This window comes from Cynocephalus volans, chromosome 7, assembly GCF_027409185.1.
Source record: "Cynocephalus volans isolate mCynVol1 chromosome 7, mCynVol1.pri, whole genome shotgun sequence".
NCBI classification, from domain to species: Eukaryota; Metazoa; Chordata; class Mammalia; order Dermoptera; family Cynocephalidae; genus Cynocephalus; species Cynocephalus volans.
The window spans coordinates 94936490-94942046 of NC_084466.1; the positions used below are offsets into that span (position 1 = coordinate 94936490).

Consider the following 5557-nt stretch of genomic DNA (forward strand, 5'->3'; position numbering starts at 1 on the left):
GCTGTCACCAGCTTCTTGAAGTGCCATCTGCAGGTCCTCAGACATGCCAAACACACCCCAAACCAGGGCCTTGGCACTTGATTGCTTCTTCTGCCTGAAACCCTCTTGCTTAAACATTTGCTTGACTCAACCTCTTTCTTTATTCACATCTGGCTTTGTCAGAGGAGCGTTCTGAGCAGCTCATCTGATTCATCTTTCTTCCCTGCCCTTAACACTGAGGTAGAAGGTGCTCAGTTTCCCAGAGTCTGGGTCTCAGGCCACTCCTCTGAGTCTCAAACCACTCCCCTGGAGCTCAGGCCCCTCCCCTGGGCCCTGAGGCAGAAGAGAGCTACTGTTGTGTGTCACCCCTATTTTCAGCACCACCACGGGGAGACTGAGACCGCAGGAGGCAGACCTGATGGATGTCAGCAGACGAGCATGCACAGACTAGGAATTACATAAGAATTACATAACCAGGAACTACCCCCTTAGTTAAATATTCATAGACAGCATGAAAATGTTAGGTAGCCAACTATAAAAGATGGAAGCCAGGACAAAACAAGGCAGCCACTCACTCTCTAGCCTGCCTGTGCTTTGCCTGTAAAGTGTGTATTCTCTACTCTTTCTGTTAAACTTTCTGTCACTTTCCACTTTGACTCTGCTGTCGAATTCTTTCCTGCCACAGAGTCAAGAACCTGGTAGTTGACAGGGTTGAAAGGTTAGTGACCTGACCTACCCCAGACCCAACACTACCTGACATATGATGTATTTATTTGCTTATTCTCTATCTTCCCTCACAGAACGCCAGCTCCATGAGAGCAGGGACTTGGTTTTAAGCAGAGCTCTTTCCCTTGGGTGTGGAACATTATGGCACGTGGTACATTACAATAAGCATTTTTGGACCATGTGGTTTCCAATGGCTTTTGGGTGGCTTTATTGCTTCCCAGAAAAACTATACCCCAAGCCATCCTGAGTTTACTCTGAGTAATGGGTCTGTGGTCAAAGGGCAATTTCTACAAAGAGAATGCTCCCTTCCCAGGCCCCAGATGGGCCTCATTGGTGACCAGCTCCCCCTGCCTTTGACTTCCCTGCTGCCTATAAGGTTAAACAGTAACAGCAAGAGGCTGCAAGCAGGAGCAGGGGGTCCTAGAAGAAAAAGACTTTGAGTCGTGTAAAGGGGAGAGGACGAAGCACCCTACTTCTACTGAGATGCACAGAACAACCCCTGGAAACAGGAGGCACTTAGCAGCCCTAGCTTTCAGTGGTGCAATTGTCCGGCACCACGGAACTGTTAAAGCTGCTTACAGATGGGCTTTCACACCTGAGCAAGGAGAGAGCCTACTCCTGACTCTACCGCTCAAGGCAAACCTTTGATATGTCTCATCTACACACAGTTGCATCTTATTCACGTGGGACATTATGTTTGCTCCTTTGGCCCTTAAAGGGTTGATCCTGTTGAAGCAAGTATTCACCAGCAGTTCACGTGCTGTCTAAACCTGTATTTCAAAGCCGTATCTGGCATTAGAAAGAAACTCTATCAGCGTGAGGGTTTTTCTGTGTTGGCATTTGGCCTTGTTGGGCAGTAGGAGATTTTGAGCTGACAATTCAAATCAGTGTCTTCTGATGGAAATGACCAAATGGACATGGCTGTAGGTCTTAAATGAGGAAACATTTTTGGATTACTAGGAATATAGTTTTTTGTAGACAGTGGTTTTAAAAAATCTACCCAATAAAAGTAAATAACTCACAGGGTGGAGGTGTAAGGCTGGAAAACATTTAGACTTTAGTAAGATAATTAACTCAGCAATTAACATATTTCGTATTCTGCATTTTTCCTTCCTAACATGCAGCATTTGTCCTGATCGCCAGGGCTCACCATATATGAACTCTGGCCGCTATGAACAGGCAGAGGCTCCTCCCTGAGATAAACCCCTTTTCTCCAGGGTAGGGGGTGGCAGTGTGGGGAAATACGTGTTTGGTGACACCTAGTATATATTCCTTGTGCATTTACCAGGCTGCAGAAATGGTGGAGGCCCAGCTGGGAGACAGGCAGAGAACATGGCCCACTATTATGGATCGTCGGGCATGTCATAAAGGAACCCTGGAATATGCATTCATGTGCTATTGCCGTCTCTGCGCTTCCCTCTCCATCTCCCTCAAAAGACGGCAGGTTCTCAAGTGGGATGGCGGTCTATGAGTCGTTCCCCTTTGTAAGCCCCTGGGCCTAGAAAGTGCCTGGAACAGGGTTCTCAACATATAATTGTTGAATGGAATTGAGTTATCACAAAATAGAATTATAGAAATGGAGGGACTTCAGAGATCATTTAGGCCAGGAACCTAGATGATTTTATAGAGAAGGGCCTGAAGAGGTGATGTAATTTGCCTAAGAGCCTGTAAGGCTGGCGGCCACTGACAACCAGGGCTTTTGCTTCCTTGCCAGACTATATTCTCTTAGAAACAGAAGTTTCAAAGTTGGAAGTGGCCTTGGCATTTGTAAACATGTCTTCCAGTTGCAGCGCGCGCGCACGCTTGTGTGTGTGTGTGTGTGCGCGCATGTGTACTGGGTCACAACTAATTTCTTTCTGGTTGTAGTATAAAAAAGGAAAAATGAAAGTCATGTCTCAAACACTCTCATTTTATAGATGAAGAGGTTGAGGTTCAGAATCACAAAGTAGTCACCAAGGGTCGCACAGCTGGGTTATGTGGCAGGCCGAGACCAGAACCTCCTTATTCTCCAGGAGCTAAGCTCAGGGTTTCCTGAGTGTCCGAGAGGCAGTCTCTCCAGAGCGCTCGGAACCTACTGACGTGCCCACAGGGAGGTGACTGTCACCCAGCCACAGCCCAACACAGTGCACATCGGCTCCATGAGGCAAAGATCTTGAGCCCGTGGCAGTGCTTAGCATGGACGAGGTGCTCTGCAAGTGTTGGCTGAATGAGGGAAATACCAAGGGTGTTTTGAGGTGGGCCATGTAGAGAATGGCCATAAAGTCACAGCAAAAAAAACCCATACATTTAAACTGAATATTGACATCAAGTGAGTTTTTTCTTCCAAAGGATTCACCTTGCAAAGCTGTATATATTTATTTCAATAAGCTGCTACTGTTCAAAATACTTTTAAAAGCTCTCTTTTGGCATTTCCTCCTGACTTCATCAATGTCATAGAAAACCAAAGTCTTCTTACTTTACAGTCACATCTTCTTTTTGACCTAAACACAATTTTCTCAAATTCCCCATCATGTTTATTATATTTTATTTATTTAAAAATCTTTCTTTAATGTATTTTGCGTGCCAGCATAACTGACTTCAAGATTTAGTATCCAGTCATAACGTATGAGTGGTGTGTGTGTATAGATATGTGTATGTATATATGCAGTGAATATTCATCGAATGCCAGGCATCATGTTTATAAGCATTTCATGCAAACAGATTTATTTATTTATTTATTTTTAAAATATGAAACGCTTCATGAATTTGCGTGTCATCCTCGCACAGGGGCCAGGCTGATCTTCTCTGTATCGTTCCAATTTTAGTATATGTGCTGCCGAAGGGAGCACGAAACAGATTTATTTAATCCCCACAATAACTTTCGACAGTGGGTATGGAAACTGAGGCTTAGAGGTTAAACAGATTGTCATAGCTGGGAAGAGATGGGTTTGAATACAGCTCTGACTCCAAAGCCCGATCACTTAAGTATTCTGATATTTACCAAGTCAGAACATTTGCTTCAATGTGGTTTTTAAGGGCTGTGTGGAATTTCATCATACACATGGACCATAACTTACCGAAGCGGCCTTCTATCATAGAACATTTAAATGATTTCCATCAAAAATCTTTTGAGGAATTCTGTGATGAACATTCTTAGACTTAAATCTTTACATATGTTGATCTTTACTTCAGAAAAGTTCTAGATATAGCATTTCCAGGTCATATTTTTAAGGTTTTTAACTGACTTCTGCAGTATATAATGTCTCTGTTTCTTAGTACTTATATTATCGTTATTTAAATCATTGCCAATCTGGGACATATAAAAAGGCAATTAATTTTTTCTTATTTTGATTTGCATTTTCATATTTATTATTGAGAGTAAATATTTCTTTTTTAAATTTGTATTCTTCTGTGAATTGCCTTTTGCCCATTTTTTCTAATGGGATGTAAGTCTTTTTCTTTCTGCTTTGCAAGAGTGTTTTCTAAATCAAAGATATTAACCCTTTGTCTGTCTTTCATACTGCCAACATTTTGTCTCTCTTTATGATTTGTCTTTTCACTTTTTTAAAAATCAAATTTAACTTAAATTTTTATGCAGGCAAATCTTTACATCTTTTATGATTTTTTTCTTTAGGTATTATGCTTTGAAAACCTTTGCTACTCAAGGTTATATAAACGCTTTCTACAATTTCTAGTTATTTTGTTTATGGTATTTAAAAAAATAACCTATCTATTTGGAACTTTACCTTGATGATTAGCATGCTGTGAGAACTCTAGCTTAATTTTCCCAAACAGAAATGAACTACCCCAGCACTAATTGCTTGAATAATATTTTCCCCCTCTGATTTTAAGTGCTACCTTTATTATATACGAAATACTTGTGTATGCTTGGGTGTGTTTCTAGTTTTTAAGTTTTATTTTACTAATCTAGCATTTATATGCCAAATCTCACTGTTTTAATTACTGTGGCTTTATTATAGGTCTTAATAGGTATTTATGCAAATATCCCCTTATATTTCTTTTTTTCCCCCCCAAATTTATGTGCTCAGCTCTCCCAAAATCTCTTTGAGATTTTAATGGAACCAGAACTACATTTACAAATTAGCTTTGGAAGAAATGACATCTTTATAATATTGCATTTTCTCATACAGGGATGTGACATGTCTCTCATTTGTTTATTTTCTTTTAGGTACCTTGGTAAAATTTTGCTCTTTTCTTCATGCAGCTCTTACATATATTTTGTTAAGTTTATTCTTGGGTGAGATACACACAGCCAAACACACATTTGCTATAATTGCTATCTGAATGGGATCTTTTTCTTCTCATTTTATTTTTAAACTGGTTATTGACAGTGAATATTAATTCAGTCATTCAATAAATACTTATTGCCTACTGTGTGCCAGGCACTGTGCTATACACCATGACTATACAAGTGTATAGATGCAGTCTGTATACAGTATTGATAGATTCTCAAATACTGATCATTCTTGCATTTCTAGGACAGGTCCGGTTTTGGTAAAGAATATTATTTTGCTGTGTTATACTGATAGATTAGACTTGCTAGTATTCCATCTAGGACGTGTGTTTATAAATTTCCATATAAATAGCCTAAGTGAGACTATTCTGGTCTGGCTTGAGTTGTGTATGTGTCCTATATGTCTAGTTTTGGTAGAAGAATTATTTAGCTTTGTAAAATAAATTGGAAAACTTGCCATTATTTCTGTAGCTTATACAATATTGGAATTAAGTGTTTCATTCTTATTCCATAACAATCACATTAAGTTATATAGTCAAGCTAGAAGACTAATGAGGAAAGGACCCAGGTTTCCTGAATCTCAGGCATTTGAAAGAATTTATGCAAATGGCATAGAAT

The 5557-nt window shown here is 40.1% G+C and overlaps 1 non-coding gene across 1 annotated transcript; it reads right to left on the reverse strand.

Moving 5' to 3' along the window:
- Positions 1–3426: 3426 nt before the first annotated feature.
- On the reverse strand, positions 3427–3533 carry LOC134382915 (U6 spliceosomal RNA). The gene has a single exon (XR_010024158.1). It is a non-coding gene; the product is annotated as a U6 spliceosomal RNA (small nuclear RNA).
- Between the last annotated feature and the right edge of the window lie 2024 nt (positions 3534–5557).